The sequence below is a fragment of the Cygnus atratus genome, chromosome 4 (assembly GCF_013377495.2).
Source record: "Cygnus atratus isolate AKBS03 ecotype Queensland, Australia chromosome 4, CAtr_DNAZoo_HiC_assembly, whole genome shotgun sequence".
NCBI lineage: Eukaryota > Metazoa > Chordata > Aves > Anseriformes > Anatidae > Cygnus > Cygnus atratus.
In genome coordinates, this window is record NC_066365.1 from 2,426,402 (window position 1) to 2,444,882 (window position 18,481).

The window sequence follows — 18,481 nt, forward strand, 5'->3', positions numbered from 1 at the left end:
TTTATTTGTTTAGGGAGTGCAGCTGGAAGAAAAACACTGTTGGTGTAATGTTGCCAACAATCTCTCTTATTCCCAGAGATAAAGACGCATTGATGACTCTCTTCCAAATTCTCTCCTGAGATAGAAACCTTCCCCAGGTATGAAAGCACGTTTCTAGTACTGCTGTTGAGATTTATCAATCCAGTACTGTACTGTGTCATGATATTATGACTCAATTTACTTTAAAGAAACAAAGAAAATCGTACTTTTTAATGTATATTAAATGTACTGCATTATTCAACATTACTTTAGCTATCTACTATTTATTACAGTCACGGTAGGTTTTTCCTGGTTCCCTCATCCCTTAAGCTCTCATTCTTGTCTATTATTGTATGTGTCTTATTTATCTTTCTCTTCACTGACAATCTTAAATTATTTTCAGTATTTCCATTAAAAACAGTAATGTTGTTTGTAATTCCAATCTGCACTGGTCCTGTAAGCATGTTTCTCTTTTAAAGCAATGCAGTTATTTCCTGGTCTGTAATACGCAATAAACAGGTTACCCTGTGCAACTAGATGGAAGATTAAATCTGTGCTTTTGTTAGCTAGTTGAAGCACAAGCTTTTGCTGAATTATCCAGAATGCCTTTGCCTGACCATCTGTTTCAAACGGAAATGAATCTTTGGCTTTAATTATAAATCTCTTATGAATATTATTTTTCTTCTTTTCTAACCCAGTCTGCCCTTTTGGAGATTGCTTGAAATCTCCCTGCGTTGTATGAAAGGTGGTTGGGATTGCCTGAGTGGCTGATAGTGTGATTTCATTTTTTTTTTTATTAGCCTTCCTGTTAATAACTTTAAATCTATTTATGCACTTGCTGCAAGTTGAAGCAAAACTCCATGTTACCAAACTGTGTTTACAAATTTGTTACAAGATACCATGTTATGAAACAGCCTAAGTATAAACGTGTTAAACCATATGGAAAATCCCCCACAATCTTGCTAAATTGTTCCAATGTTTAATCACCCAGATCATTAAAAGTGTGCACCCTCTTTCTAATCTGCTTTTCTAACTTCACTGTCTGGTCCTCATATCATACTATATTTTTTAACATGTTCCCCATGAAGGTGTGTGTAGATTGAGACTGAACACAAAGAGCTCCTACTTCAGGTGCTGTTCTCCAATGAAAAGGATCTCAGTTGTTAAAGTGTGTAAGGATCTCAGTAATGTGTAAGGGTCTCAGTAAGGATCTGTTGTTAAAGTGTGTTGTAGGTATTTTTTCAAAGAAAGACTGAAGTCATGCTTTTATTTTAAATTAAATGAGTGCGTAGGTGGAGGAGGAAACAGAGGACTCTGGGCAGGGGTGTCAGGGAGAGTCCTTACTCTTTGCCTCGATCTTGTAAGGAGCAGTAAGGGGAGCTCTCCTTTCCCTTCCTCTGGGTAGAACGGCTTCCCTTTCATTCACATTGTCAGCTAACCATTCTCCAGTTAGTTTCTCCTGGCTGGGTTGGCCAACATGCCTGTCACATCCAGTACATACTATTCTCTTCTGCCTACCCAGGCTGAATCATAATACTGCCCTAACTTGCATCTTCCGTGGTGCAGGGTAGCAACTACTTTTTATGACCAAGACAGAAAAGAAAAACAAGCCAAGTTACACTTCTTGGCACATTTTCCAGCTTCGCTTGAGAATTTGGCCCCAGCTAGTCAGTAAGAAGACCTTGAGCAAGCAGAAGAATCGTTTTCCTGCCAAGCTGTCTTCCTGAGCAGAGGCCAACTTGTAGCAACTCAGTGTGCAGACGAGTCAGTGAAAAATGGACTTAGGTAAACACTGTTAACTGATGTTACAGAAATTTCTGCAGTTTCTCCAGAGACAGCTGCATTTATTTCTTCATACAAGAACCACAGAAGTGGGGAGGTGTATGAACACTCCTAATTGAAATCCTAGGCTATGACATATCCTAGGTCTTCTCATAACTTTTACCCCTTCAGATTTCAGTTCTTGTCCATCTTCATCATCAGCTATTTGTGCATGACATCACAACACAGGCCTACACATAGCACTGCTTATGGAAAAAAATATAAATAAGTAGTTCATTCTCTTCAAAGAAATTCTAATTTAGAAAGTGACAGGTTCCCTTTTTATCTTCTTGAAGGCATTTTCTCTCCAGAATGACCTGAGTAACTTTTACCAAAACATACTTTATTCATATGGGCCAAAATTCTCACATTAAAAACAACATTTTTTGAAAATAAAGATTTAAAAAAAAAAAAAAGAGAGAAATATTTCTTGTTTTGTATAGCTAGCTTTCATTCTACAGAAACTGATCCAGACAAAGCATACACAGGATACTTGCTTTAAATAAATACATTTGCTTTTTACGAGAGAAATTTCTCCACTCTTACCGCGTGGTCAGTTAGCCTGTAGTTGTTAGGCCCATTCTAAATGTACATTTTGTACCACTGTAATTTGTTGATGGGATTTTGCACCAATGTATTTAAACCAATACATCTCCATGATCATTGCTATTCCATGCAGAATATAAACGTATATACTAACATGGGTTCATTTGGTCGCCCTCATAGGGAGAATTGTCTTACTTTACATTATGCTTGGCAGAAGGTAGAGAATCCTTCCTGCACACTTTGGAAGTGCTTGACCATAACACTTCTTCAATTGTGTTTGAACTGTGTTGATCTGCCTGCCGTGTGATTTCACAAGGTGATCTGTATACTCCTTCTCTCCCAGCAGAGCACCCAGACCTTGGATGCCATGGCCTCGAAGTGTGTCATCTTAACGCTCACTGCCACTGTTAAATTAGCGTGGTTTTATTTTTCTCGTATGCTGTCCTTTTACTAAGTGTTTGCACAGAAAGTAAATCCGCACTAAATGTTTCACACAGCTTTTAAAGGAGTCCTGAGAAGGTTTAGCTGTTACTTTACAAAATGACAGAGGCAAATGTCTTCACACTCCTCCCTTCTCCTCCCACTACCATTTCTGTACTATATTCAGTGAGTGAAAATGATTCACTATGATTCATTCTCATTCCCTCCCAAACTGTGTTCTTCCCTGAAAAGTACAGTATTTCTTTTCATATTCTCTATGAATACTGAGGCTGTGACTTCTTTCTCTTGTGTTTCTCAGAGAGAAGTTTACCAGTAGCTCCTGTAAAGAAGAGGCACCTGAGGAGCATGAGAGAAAAGCTGGTATTATATCTGGAACCAGCTCTGTGTACCTCTGGGAGAATAATGTCAGCTCTTGGCAAAAACAGGCATGTTCCTAAAATTGTTCATCTGGACCTTAAAATTTCTAGGATATGAAATGCAGAATAGGATAAGAGAAGCAAGAGATGAAGGCTATCTACAGAATTTTCTTCGTTTCCCTGCAAGCGAAGGCTATGGCTTTACACACTTGGCCTCTGAAAAGTATATGTCAGTTGCTGGACAGATTAATTGCTTTGTGTGAAGCAAGAGAAATGTTGATGCTTCATCCAGTTTTTTGTTTGTGTTTGAAGGAAGACCTCCAAGCAACAAAAGCATTCATCTGGACTTTTACACCAGTAGATGACTGTTGAACGCATATTCTCTGTCACTCTCTATGTGTGTATTTAGTACTAGGCAATAAAAGATAAGCTGAGAGACTTGCAAGCATTATCATATGATACGAGAATCACTTTTTTAAGCAAACTGGTCCTGGAATTTGGGCATCTTTACTTTTCTATTCATAAATCTACTAAGTCTTCTAAGGCCTCCGAGTGTTTATCACTCGCATTAGGTCCTCTCTATACATATGGTCCTTAGAAAATGAAGCTCTGAGTATTTGTTTCAGGTTCCAGCTGCTCCACTTTTTGTTGTGAAAAGTGTGCTCAGACTCATTAAATCTGCAGGGCTTGGAAGCTGTCCTTGTGGTTACACCACAGACAATATTGCATGCGAGACCCAAGTGCTGTAACACTTTGGCATGAGGCACAGTGCATGCAAGAATGTAGCAGCAGTCCCAGAAATGACTCTAACACATCTCCTGTTTTTCAGCTGCAGACAAAAAGGTGCTTTTTAGAAAAGTCAGAAGCTAAACAGATGTCCTCGGAGAAGCTGAAGATGGAAATATTTCTCAAGTGAACAATTTCACTTGCAATATGGGGACTGCTTTGGTAGGTTTCTTGAGTGACCAGCAACTTTTCTACAGGTCATGGGGTGCAGAGCTGCCTTGCTATTTTCTGCCCTGAGTTACGTGGGTAAAACATGATACAGGGCTTGATGCTGAATGTTTAAACACATAGAGGATGAAGTCCTATGGGCTACATTTCTCTAGGCCAAGAGGGGACTGTCCTTTTATGAACACGCATAAGTCAGCTATGCTACTGCGCCACTTCAGTTGCTTCCAACTATAAGCAGAAATCCAGAGGCTGTTTGAAATTCATGAACCAGATGCTTATGAACCTTTTTTCAGAGAAGTCAAGTTGCAAGTGCCAGTAAATAGCAGATAAAGTAGAAGCAACTTCTGTGCCACTTTTGATGGATGGCAGGGAAAAGCAGAAGGAAATATTAAGTAAGAAATTATTAGTTGGTGAAGGGGGGGAAAAAAGAAGGAATCTTTTCATTTCCTTTAAGCTTGCTCGTTTCTTGAATTTAACACAGCTAACCTGAAATATATATTTTTTGAACTCTGCTTCTCATTTGCTTTTGCATTGCTTTCATCTTGAGTGCGAAATTCCAAGTTACTGTGAAAAAGCTGCCCTAGGAATATTCTTGGCACTACTGCAAGCAGAAAGTACAGGAAACCTCACAAGAGAGTTTGTTCCAGCAACACTGCCATCCACGTTTCACAGCTGCAAGGACATTCAAAGTAAAGCTAAACACCTTCCTTTCCCTTACACAAAATCTTGCTGAAGTAAAAGTACCTAGGACCAGAAAAGTTTAATTAAGCTATGGCACAATCACAATCTGCTGAAATAAAAGGGGGAAAAAAGTCATCCATGAAAAAACTTTCACAAACTAAACTGGGGCCAAGATAGTATAACCCAGTTACTGCATGTCACGCTGGCCAGCAGGCAAAGCAGGAAAGCAAAGGGGAAAGATTTTTATAGGCACACATTTCTCTGCCATTTCTTGTAGCCACTTTTGGCAAATATCAGTAAGTGAAGAAGAGCCGGTGCAGTAATGACTGTTGGAAAGAGGAAGGCAGCATTGTCTCTCATTGGCCTCAAGCGCTGTTTCATACCACCACTTCAGTTCTGTTGTGTCAGTGATGTTTTTTAGGATGCGCTGTTTATAACTGATCATGGGGTAACTTTCTGAAAGCGTATATAAGTGAAGAAACAGAGGGTATATGTTTATGGGGTGGTTAACCCTTCAATACAGGAGGCATCAGCTGCTAAGTGTTACTGCACAGGTATATTGAATTCAACAGGCAATAGATGAAGTCTGTCTCTGGTTCAAGATCTTAACTATCAGCTTAAGCTCTATGTCCCATCTAAAACATCTGTGAGACAGAAGGGGTCCTGACACCCCATTTTGACCTGGGGAATATTCCAGAGAAGACACCACAGAGGACACGTAAGACTGTATTGTGAAGACCTGGCTTCAAGCCCTCTGAACAGGCCAAGCCATGTTGATTCTGCCATTAAAATACAGAAACCTTCAGTGCTGAAACAGTATTAGAGTTTAAAGGGAATAAATGTGATTCAGAGCTTCATTAGCTGATTTTACATTGTGTTTAACTGCTGTCTTCCTTGAATGACACAGAAACTCAGCTTTGGCTTTTATGTAGTGTGCTAGTTTTCAATATGCTCCTCAGGCTTTCCCCAAAGGAAAGATAATACTGCCAAAGATATATGGAGAAATACATTGGTATAGTTGCTTTTCTGTTTGTTTTTAATGTAAAGTTTTGCTTCAATCTTGCTGTGTAACTAACACTTTTAAGTTAATTATTTTTAGAATTATTTTGCTTTTAGGCAGTAGATGTCTTATTTCTTGGTATTACTGAATTTTTCTCAGTTATTTATTGGAATTGACAAATCTTTGTTTCTAGTCCTGGCAAATGTAATAACCACATTACCCTGAATTTGCTATTCAACCCACTTGTGTTCATTTAGGGAAAATTATCCAAGAGGTCTGCTACAGTTAAAAAAAATCTATATAACATCATGAATGTGTATATGTGTGAACAGTGAGACATATCAGGAAATATTTTATCAGTCATTTTTAGGTAGAACTCCAACTTATTATTTTGTAAAATATAATACTGGAATAATTATTTGGGACCGATGTCACCAGTCAAATTAAGTGCTGAGTAAAACTTCTGTGAAAATGCAGAGATCTGGCTCAATAAATTAGATTGCTTTAGTACTAACAAGAAAAAAAAAGCTATAAATGGACAAATTCTAGGCTGGTGAATTCACTGTAAGTAAAATGTAATTTCTAAGTAAGAATGACTGCTGATGGGCTAGAGTCTAACTGGCACAGTGTTCAGAAACAAAAAGCTGGCCTCAGTGTTAACAGTAAATCAAGTATAGAAATATGATTTTGGTACAGCTCTGTTCCAACTTTTGAGAATAAAACACTGACTCCAACAAGGCATCCTGGAGCCTGCCTTTGCTTTGTGATGCCTCTGCTCCAGTTTGGTTCAGAGGGAAGTTAACTAAGAGCAATGAATCTAACTAAGCTAGGTCAAAGGATTGTGTCAAACTCTGTAGTAAGTATAAATGGAAGAAAAGTGAACTAATATGCTTCTAAGACAGCGTGTGCAAATATTTTAAACCTAAGAAAAAGTATAAATGTGTTCTTGAGGTGTTACAAGAATAGGAGATAAAATTTTCTTGCAAAGAATGAATTTCAAACAGAAAATGGTAATCATGTAAAAGGGGGAGATATTAAATTCTTGATTGCACTAAATAATCCTCTTTAAGAAATTTCCTGATTATCATGACCTTTTCTTTTTCTCACTTAGCTGATATGTGTGTGATGAGTTACTAGTTGAATTGGGTGTTTAAAAAATTAATTAATTAATTAATTAAACAACCAAAAAAAAAAAACAGAAAAAACAGCCCAAATCTTTCAGAATGGCTGAAGAGTGAAAACAGATGACAGAAGACAGCTACGCTAGAGAAAACAATACTAATGATTAAAGAAATATTATATAGCAAGCTATATAGGGCACTGGGGAAAACGGGAAGAGGGAGTATACATTTTTTCCAGTTGTTACATTATCTTCACACAGTCACACATGTTTGCAGTAAAGTTGACTCATGAAAAAAAAAGAACCCTGTAAAAATGTCCGTGTTCAAAGAAAATCATTTCTTGTACACTGCATGCATACACACAAATCACTAACAGTCAACGTTTGTTGTTAATAGTAGTTTTCCTTACATTTTCTGTTTGTTTGTTGTTTTTTTTTTATGCAAACATAAGTATGAAATCTTTGAATTATGCCATATTGGTCAAACAGAAAGTATTATTCTGTGCAGTTATATTTTACATAACTGGGCTGATACAGTAAGGAAAATAAGTAGAGGTATGTGTTAGGGGGAAAAAGGAATATATGCAATGTTTTATGCCCTTCTTATATTCATTTAAATTCAAAACTCAATTCTACTCTTTGTGTACATCTGTGCCAGGTGCTTCAAAACAAGATGCAAGAACATACCTATAACTTTTATGCTGTCTCTTGCCATAGTTTCCAATAGTTACGTATTGGCCTAAATCACTGTACATGGCACTTAATTGATAAGAAGTCAGTAATCTTGGTGTCTTTATAAATATCATGTCCCTCCTTGTAAGTTTTGTTGCTGGATTTAGTGATTTCTGGTAACATCGAGTTTCACAGTTTAGTTACTATGGAGAGGTATTTTTGTGTCGGTTTTGATTTTCGCCCCTTTAGTTTAACAGAATATCGTAGAATCATAGAATAGTTTCTATGATTCTATGATATTTGTAGAATCATAGAATCATAGAATATCCCGAGTTGGAAGGGACCCATAAGGATCATCAAGTCCAACTCTTGGCACTGCACGGGTCTGCCCAAAGTTTAGACCATGTGACTAAGTGCACGGTCCAATCCCTTCTTAAATTCAGACAGGCTTGGTGCAGTGACTACGTCCCTGGGGAGCCTCTTCCAGTGTGCGACCGCCCTCTCGGTGAAGAACCTCTTCCTGATGTCCAGCATAAACTTCCCCCGCCTCAGCTTGACACCGTTCCCACGGGTCCTGTCACTGGTGATAACGAAGAACAGGTCCCCTGCCTCTCCACTCCCCCTCGCAAGAAGTTGTAGACCGCAATGAGGTCCCCCTCAGCCTCCTCTTCTCCAGGCTGAACAGGCCCAGTGACCTCAGCCGCTCCTCATATGTCTTCCCCTCTAGGCCCTTCACCATCTTCGTCGCCCTCCTCTGGACACTCTCCAACAGTTTAATGTCCTTTTTGTACTGTGGTGCCCAGAACTGCACACAGTACTCGAGGTGAGGCCGCACCAGCGCAGAGTAGAGCGGGACAATCACTTCCCTCGACCGACTAGCAATGCCGTGCTTGATGCATCCCAGGATACGGTTGGCCCTCCTGGCTGCCAGGGCACACTGCTGGCTCATATTCAACTTGCTGTCAACCACAACCCCCAGATCCCTCTCTGCGGGGCTGCTCTCCAGCATCTCGTCGCCCAGTCTGTACGTATAGCCAGGGTTGCCCCGTCCCAGGTGCAGGACCCGGCACTTGCTTTTGTTAAACTTCATGTGGTTGGTGATCGCCCAGCTCTCCAGTCTGTCCAGATCTCTCTGCAAGGCCTTTCCACCCTCATCCGAGTCAACAACTCCTCCAAGTTTGGTGTCGTCGGCAAATTTGCTCAAAACACCTTCTAGTCCTACATCTAAATCACTTATAAAGACATTGAAGAGGACTGGCCCTAAAATGGAGCCTTGAGGGACCCCACTAGTGACCATCCGCCAGCCAGATGTGGCCCCATTTACCACAACCCTTTGAGCCCTGCCCATCAGCCAATTGCTCACCCATCGTATGAGCATGGTTCATGGTTTTATTAAGTTGTATGCTGGACATTTTGTCAAGTAGGATCCTATGGGAAACCATGTCAAAAGCCTTGCTGAAGTCCAAACAGATCACATCAGCTGGTTTCCCTTGATCGACTAGATGGGTGATCTTATCATAAAAAGAAATCAAATTTGTTAGGCAGGACCTACCCCTCATGAACCCATGTTGGCTGGGACCAATGACTGCATTGTCCTCCAGGTGTGCCTCAATAACTTCAAGAATCATCTTCTCCATAATTTTACCAGGCACTGACGTGAGACTGACAGGCTTGTAATTGCTAGGGTCTTCTTTCTTACCCTTCTTGAAAATTGGCACAACATTTGCCAGCTTCCAGTCTACTGGGACCCCTCCAGATTCCCAAGATCGTTGAAAAATAATTGAGAGAGGTCCCGCAATGACATCATCCAGCTCTTTAGGCACCCTGGGATGGATCCCATCCGGACCCATGGACTTGTATGGATCCACGTGGAGCAGCAAATCCCGCACACGTTCATGGTCGGTAGGGAGTCTGTCATTCCCACCGTCATGGTCCTCCAGCTCAGAGCACCCAGGGTCCCGAAGTCCATCATCGGCATTGAAGACAGAGGTGAAGAAGGCATTAAACGTCTCTGCTTTGCCTATGTCATTGTCTGTGAGGAGACCCCCCCCATCTAGTAGCGGACCTATGTTTTCTTTGGTTCTCCTTTTTCTGTTAACATATCTAAAAAAACCTTTTTTCTTGTCTCCCACAGACATGGCCAGCTTCAACTCTAGTTGGGCTTTGGCCCCGCGAATTTTCTCCCTACAAACACGAACAACATCCCTGTATTCCTTCCTTGTCGCCTGACCCTCCTTCTAGTAGCCATACATTTTCTTTTTCCGCCTAAGCTCCAGTAGAAGACTGGCATTATTATGTGCAATGTCCAAGGGAATGAGTTGTAATAGGTGAAAGTTACCAAATATTTATATCCACTGCATATGGAAAACATATTCTAATATTGTTGCATATATTTTATCTAATCAAGAGTGTGTTTGTTTTTTTTTTTCCTGGAAGGTATAGGAATTTAAGTTGGGAGTGGTGATGGTTTTCAAAGGAGTCATTAATTCATAGTATAAGAAGTATTTGAACAAGTTGGCCTATCCAGTTGAAATGCTGAGAAATTGGTAGGCAGGTAAGAGATGTAGAGACATCCAGAAATTTTTCCTTTTCCTACATTACTAAAAGGTGGCAAGGCTTCTGGTTAATAGGTACAGCAGGGTCAAAATGCAGTTTTACATCTTCGAAAGATTCCATTATGCTTTCCTACAGCAGGACCTCAGCATTACACAAGAGCAGGCTCTTCCTGCCGGCTCTGAAAGACATTTTACCTGCTGCAAACATGAAAACCATTCACAATAAACAGAACTACAAATGAGTTCTGCAGACTTTGGATTAGGTACAAAATGCTGCAGTTTGCAATGGTTATCCGTACACTTAAACACAGATGGCAAAGAGTTCTCTTCAGCTTCACTGAGAAACTCTTATCTATAAAAACTCCAAAAATCTCCATTATTGCTCAGAAAGTGCCAGTATGGACTAATAAAACAAGTGTGTTTTTTTTTTTCATACCTTGGCTGGAATCGCCATAGTGACTGTCAGTATGCAAACCTATTTTCCCCATGGAGTTTGGAGAGTAAGAGTTAAGAGAGCTCAAATCCTGTATTATTTTGGGCAGCTGTAAAGGAAAGTATTTTGCATTTTGTCAAGTGAAATTATCTGAGCATATATTGAAACTGAAAGAGTTCATGAAAACAAAGTGATCTATCTTGAAACTATCATAGTTGTTCACAAGCTTTAATATTTCCCTTAATTTGATCAAGGAGGGAGGGAAATTATTATTAAACAAATGTATTAAAAAATTAGTTGACTGTAGTTCCAGGGTTTTTTAGGAAATTGATTATTGTACATTTTCAATGAACCTGAAACAATTTACTTCTAGAGAGTAAATCAAAGCCTTGTTTAATTCATGTAGTGATTTGAATATAAGGGGTGCAGGATTTTCTATCAAGTTTCAGTGGAACAGCTATTGAGTTTATGCAAACTGTCAAGGGTTATTAGGCTTTCTGGTTTTCATAGTATTGGAAGCTGAGTTGTTGAAGCCTAAAGCTAAAGGGAACTTATGCACGTAGCTTGACAGACAATGGTCAAAAATAATGCAAAAAGAGAGTAAATGAAAGAGATTACATAATACCCAGAATGTCATAAATTACAATCTTTGAGAGGAGATGAGGTGAGTTAAATGATGTATTGCTTTGATTTCTACATGTAAAATGAAACGTATTTACATACTGCTTTTACTGAGATTTAAACATATGGGCATCTTCAGTAGAGTTAGAGGCCAAGAATGTTGTCTAGAGCCACAGTATGAGTGTGCCGCATTCAGCACTACAAAACATAATGCTTTTGCTTCCAGCACAGAGTGATCCTGGAGATTTACTTGTTCCAGTTTTACCACAGCTGAAGTTTTCTTTTGATTCTTGTAATAAGGAACATGGGAATGATGTTTATCTTCTGAACAAGACAGGGCAAATGATAAGAAAGAACATCCATTCTGTCAGGTGGTGGCTATGGAAATGCTATCCTACCTGAAATATCACTAATCTATGTTTTATGACTCAGTGTTCAATTTATCCCTGTCCCAGGCAGAGAGTCAGTTTCATTTTTTCTACCAGAGGCTGACAAGATGATTTGCATTTCTTATGCTTTTACTTTATCACTTCTACAAACAGGCAGCGAATTTCAGCAGCTGGTATGGCTGTTACAGTCATTCTATTATTCCCATCAAAAAGAAAGGAGACAAGGGAAGAGGGAGTGTCTGAGGAAAAAAAGAAAAAGAAAAATAACTGTGAAGCCACAGAGGAAATAATTATACATTTCTGAGTACAGCAATTTAAATGTATCATAAACAGGGTCAAATAACACTATATGTAAAAAAAATAAATCCAAATAAGATGTGCACTTCTTGTTCTGTAATTTTATGGTTTAATCCATCTGGCTTTTTCTGGGAAGTACCCCATAAGCGATGGTTATTACTAGTGACAGCTGTCATTTTGTTGGTAGTTCTTCCCAAATTGCTCAAGGCGATCAGATAAACAAGCTTGCTTGCCTACTCTTACCAGTTATTACTTGTTCTGTTGTGTGTTTTGCTTTTTGTCAGAACTCCCATCTCTGACCAACACACTCAAGTATTAAATTAGGAAATTCAGACACAGTTTGTGAAATCTTTAGAGACAATGGAGTATTGACTCATTCATATTTTCTACTTTCAAATATATGCATTAATGAGATGTAAATTCTCTTAAATATCATCATTATTTTTATCCAGAAGCCTATGTAACAATTCTGTAGAAAGATCCCCCTGTCAAATAGGGAATGGCTACAGACCATTTATCTACCATTTATCTACTTTATCTACCTAATCTGCCTACAGCAGAGGGAAAGTGGTGATACTTAACATTTCTTTCATCTGTTACTTTGAAAAATAAGTAGTAGTAGTTAATTATTTTAATAGCAATTCCCCTTTGCCAGGTTCATTAGATTATGCTATCCCTCCATAAAGAAAAAAAAAAAAAAAGTATCAGTCTGGTAGAAAAATGCATTGCCTTTACCAAATGACTCATTATTTCATTGTTTTAAGAGGTTTCCTCTGTACCTATTTAATATATAATGTATATATCTAGAGCATTATTGAAATAGAAAACTTGAAAAATGTTGACTGCAAACTTTCAGTTTCAGATAAAGATAAACTGCTTTAATCAGAAAGGAATTAACAGCTCACTCTTAGCACAAGCTGATCAGATTTTTACAAATCATGAGTAATTGCATAAATGCTAACATCTGTTAACAAAAAGCAAGTATTTGGAAATGCTTGCAAACAAGATTGTAGCAGTGGATTCACTTGTGTTCTTGCAAGTGAGTCTTATGTGTTATATAGAACAGAGAATGTGCCTGTGTATTTCTTCCATACTTCTAATGCTTGACAGCAAAAAGCTTAACTGACTACATCTTGGTTGTTTCTTTACACTTTAGCTTGTTCAGAGACCAGCCTGCTTCAAACTTACTGTTTGCACAGAGGATGGATACATCTAACAAAGTGTAGCTATAGCAGCTCACAAGATATTGACTCAGAATAGAGTCTCATGTGGTAATTGATATGAAAACTAAACATTAGACTTGTAAGCATCGGTGAAGTATGCAGAAGCCATCAAAATTAACTGTTCTTGAGTGTATACTGTTGAAAAGCTAAATCTCTTCGGGGAAGGATTTGTGCAAGTGCAGTATTCTTCAGGGAACCATACAAATCTGCATTGCAATAGCCTGTTTCCTGAGGTTTCCTTAGGGATCAGAAAGAGTTTATACAAAAGTTGTGTTTCTTATAGCTGTACTGCCTATACCAGCTGCACAAAATTCCTTCCTGAATGACTACATTCCAAAGAAGTAATTGCAGAAAATTCTCAGATTCTTATTTTCATTTCCTTTAGTAGTTCTATAGAGACAACTTTTCTTTAATAAGTAACCAACCACTGCACATGTAATGACAGAAAATGATGTGAATGTGTCTGCATATTTATTCTTTACGCTGAGGATGCATGCTGTATGCTACTTAATTGCAAGAATGTATGTGATTTTTATGAGAAGTACTAAGAAGAGCATCATAAGATTGATTTAATTTGTGCATGTGTTTGGTGGAATGCACAAAGGGAAACACTGGAAGCCTTCAGTACAAGCAAGAGCTTGTCCTGTGAGGAGGGACTGGATACCTAAGACTAGAGAGACCAGAGATTTAGTTTCTCCTATTATCTTTTCTAGGGTTGTTGCTTGGGTATGTGGTACCCTTACCAACATAGAAAAAATGTCTTTTCTTTCAAAGCAACAGCATGATAAAAGAAAGCAAAACCTGACCTTGTTTGTTGGCAGCACTGTCGAGATGAACTGCAGCTCTGACCTATTTCTCCAGCAGTACAATTATTTGCTGTAATGGTACCACTTTACTTTTCAAATCCGGGATTACAGTACTGGGAGATTTAGAGAAGTTACCCTCTCTCTAGTTGCAGGCCTTGTTACTTTGGGGGCAAGCCAGTGTGAAGAGTGAATGGATGGAAGGAGTAAAGACAAAGCACATGATCAGGTCATTGTAATGTCTTTATAATTTTCATGTGAATGCATTTTTTTAATTTATATGTATGTGTACACACACACCATTTTGTTTATTTATATACTCATTATCTCTATATACAAATGTGTATGTATATATAGAGAGAGACAATATACTTGTATATACATGTGTAGCAACACAAAATGTACTAAACTGAGTTCATGTGGTGAGGGATTTGGGTTTTGTTCATTTGTTTGGCAGATATGAGATATGATCAGCCTCTACACAACATGGGAGCTGTAAGAAATCAGGTTTGTACATATTCAGGACTCAGCCCCTCTGTGACAGGAGTTGACACAGCTGCCTTAAAGTCAGTTTAATACCTGTTTAAACCAACAGAAGGAAACTGAATTACGTTAGGAACTGGTGTTTATAATCTGATAATTATCTCTTCTTTTGTTTTAATAGTAGTGTATCCAATCTTACAAAACAAACTTGTTTTCTCTGAGTTTCCTATCTATCTGTGTCACCAAAATGAATAGAAAATGTTCTTATCGAGTCAATTTTCCTTAGTAAGTTCTCAATCTTCAGAACATATTCATCTTCTTTGTTTTTTCACTTGGGATACTGTTCACAGTGTTCACAGCAACACTGAGCTGGTAACAAACATTGAGTACTGCCAAGCCCAGTCATGCAGAAATCGTGAATTAGGATCTCAAAAGCATATGATTAGCTTGAAAACCATGTTTTCAGGAAAAAAAATGAAAAAAAAAAAACTTTTCATTTAGCCTCTGCTTTTTAGTACAATTTAAGCTTTGTCCCAACTCAGAAACGCTGATAGAATACTTAACACAACCATTCTTATACAATCATACACAAACTGTTATAAACTTAACTATCCAGTCTCACCAATATAATGCATAATTCAGTCAGGCAATTAATTTCGCAAAGGTTAGACTTATTTTATGTGATCATCTTATTTTTGTCTGCTTTCAGTTTAATGGAAAATTGTTCCCTTTTTTAGACACGGATCTACTCAGTGCAGGGTGATCAAATAAAATGGTTGTTCAGTGCTTGTTTTTGCCCCGTTGCCTTTCATCCCTGTCAGGATGATGCTAGGAGCACCATCCACGGAATACATGAATTTTAAAGAGAGAAAGCCTTTCAAGGGTTGCAGAAGGCTGAGTTCAAGCAAGGATAAGAAAGCAAACTATAACTTGAGTTCCTCTTAGTGAGGGGTCTCATTTGTTTTTTGATTCCAATCTGAAGTCATTAAGTTTTGCTGCAAGGGGAATGGTACTCAATGCAGTTTTGAGGAAGACATTTATGGTTCCATCCCTGGGGGGCTGACATGCAGGCTAAGCATCTGCTGGCATCAGCTAAATATGCAGGGGAGAATAAAAGTATTTGGAGGAGCATTAGGATGAGTTTTGGTTGAGGCAGCTAAGAAAGATGAAATATTGCTGCTGTTATTTAAATTACTTAAAGAAATTTAAATTGTCTCCTGTCCTTTTCCATCAAGGTGGCAAAGAAGAGATTCAGATTCTGCTAATGGAAAATTTTGGAACAGAAGTGAATGGGAAATATTGCCATAGTTTGCTCAAAAATGAGACAGAACATTTTCATTATTCCTCAGAGACTTTTATTCAGAACATGTAAAAGGTGGGTATATTTAAAGTGACAATATAGTTTTCTTATAAAAATGAAAAAGTACACTAAAATCTCCAACACTAAATTTAATAATAAAACAAACATTTTCCTTGTTCTCTGAACAAAACAACTGAGAAAATACATCAGAAGAGGTAAATAAATAAAGAAAAATATATTCAGTGTTGGCTCTCACCTCTCCAGGGAATTTCAATTACTCTTTGAATCTTGCGGATCTTAGCATATAATACTGTGCATTTATTAGATAGGAGTTTTCTATCATTTTCTTCTTTTGTGTACAAACAGCCTTTTTGTGGTAGCAAGTAATACACATTATGATAACAAACAGTAATAAATATGTAAATGATTATATACAGTGGAAGACATCATAATCAATTACTTTTTTTCCCCAATAAAATAGTTACTTTCAAAGTCAAGACTACTTTTAAATGTCCAATATTTAGTAATTATTCAATATGTATTCAAGGAAAAGTCCTAATAATGTCATTAGAGATGTTGATAGAGACAAGATTGCAAAGTTTATCCTAACGATTTTATGATGGATAACAGTTTCAATGAGAAGAAATACACATTTAACCCCATCATCCAGTTAGACGAAGTCGGGGGCCTCATCAGACACACTCAGAATAAAACAGATCATAGTGTTAGCCACCCTACAGAGTCTGAGTCCAACTGAATACACTGTATTTCACACGGTGTACTCCTTGCATGAATTCACAGAGGAAGACACAAATACCAAATCAGAGGTTGAAGTGAAGGTTATTGTAACATCTTTCCAAGTTCCAGTCCCTCAGAATTGTCACCCATTTCCAAATTATACAGGGCTTCTTCTGAGCTAAATTTCATCCTCAAATCTATCATTTCATGTATATATCATTTCATGTAGACTGTATTTTTCAAGTGTGTTATCCTTGGGATACCTTCTATCACCTGTAATGTATTAATTTAACAAAAAGAGAAAGATGAAAATATATGTATCCATTAATAGAAATGCAATATAAGTACTAAGTATCTATCAAATGATGCAATGTTTAAATAGTAGGTAATGTTTCTAGACTATACATAAAATTCTGCATTATGAAGTGTATTCCATGGATCTTTTTTCATCAGTTTACGCCATCTTCCTAGAACAGAACAGTTTGCTACAAGAAAATCATAACAATAGTAATTGCTTGCTTAAAAATAATCTAAATGCATTTTTTACAATGTAGCTTAATTTATTTTTCATGCTTAAAAACTTAGAAGAACCTACCAATTTTATTTTGACATCGCTGTCTTAAAGGCAAAAGCAGATTAATTTTATAAAACAGTAAACAGTTTGTCAATTTTGAATAGATTTCAGAGTATGAAATTTTAACCAAAATAGGGGGAAAAAATGCTGGTAACTATAGAACTGGTCAGGTTTTAATTGTCAAATACTGACTAAAACCAAATGTGTTTAAAAACTGAAGCATGTGTCCAGTCCTCCCCTTTTCTATTTTTTTTCCTGCTAGCTCAAATGGTAGATTTTAAAGGAGGGGAAATAAAATTGTGTTCACCATCTGTTATCTGACATTTGGAAAAAAAAAAAAATCATTGTTTGACCAGTAATGAGATGGTTAGCAGCATTTGGGTCCCTAATTTGCAAAGCTGGTACACTTTTAAAGTCATAGTAGATAATGCCCTATATAGAAATGGCCACATCACCCAAAATACAGAACATCATCCAAGCATTAAAATACAAAACAGATAGAGGAAACATTTCAAGGGAATATATGGGGGGGGGGGGGGGGGGAAGTGTTGTGAAATATAAGGAAAGAAAACTCTGCCAAGCTCAACAGGACTATAGAAAGCATTAATAACCCAAGGATTATCTTTTTCAAAACTAAATAAAAGATGCAGCTATGAAGAAGGATGTTCTCCTAACACAAGCATCTAAACAGGAAATAGCATTTACCAACATGGGATTATCCCTGGGAGATGAAATTTGAAAGGATTTCCCATCGTAGTTGCATCAACTTGCTAAGGATCCTGTTAAGAAAAAATACCCTGCAGTTGGCTTGACAATTTCAGACAATTGTCAGACAATTTAGTTACAGAGTAACTAAAATGAAAAAATAAACACATACTTACAAAAAAAACAGATGTTCTATATTACAGGAGACTTCATATTAATGAATCATATGCATTATATAGGAAAAGGATAAAAATAAAAGGCCAAGAGAGAGATCACAAGTGGGCTAGGCATTGTGAAAACCTCGGGTATTAAACAGCTCTTGCCTCAAAGAGTTTAAGCTGTAAATAGAAATTAGGTGGGGAAGGTGGCAGAGTGCCAAGTCAAGAACCATGTTGTAGCAGTAAAATCAATGGGCAGTCCTGATTACTTCCTTTGCTGCAAGGTGGTTTACCTGGGAGGGGATTATGCAGCGAAATAGAACAAAATGAGAAAGTCTGAACAGCCTGGGATCACCACAGAGGAATGATGGTATGCGTGGAGTAGGAGTGATGAGAAAGGACTGTGGGAGCTGCAGAGCAAGGCTGAAGGCAGCTGATCTTCCCAAGATGGAGAGAGTTCAGTCAGGGCTACAGAAAGTTCACTCAACGTCCCCAAGTCTTGGCTTTTCCAAGCGTGTGGCTGCTCCAGGGGCTGGGCCCTCTGACTGGCCTCACTCACGTTCAGGTTTTTACAGAGGCTGCATGATGATGAA

General features: G+C 38.0%; 1 protein-coding gene across 1 annotated transcript in view; it reads left to right on the forward strand.

The window, feature by feature from the left end:
* ARSJ (arylsulfatase family member J) overlaps nucleotides 1-6,834 on the forward strand; it is a 56,847-nt gene extending 50,013 nt beyond the window's left edge. The window contains exons 6-7 of the transcript XR_004779786.2: nucleotides 14-137; nucleotides 3,125-6,834. The gene's annotated coding sequence lies outside the window, so the exon portion shown is untranslated. The remainder of the gene's footprint in view (nucleotides 1-13; nucleotides 138-3,124) is intronic.
* The last annotated feature ends 11,647 nt before the right edge of the window (nucleotides 6,835-18,481 follow it).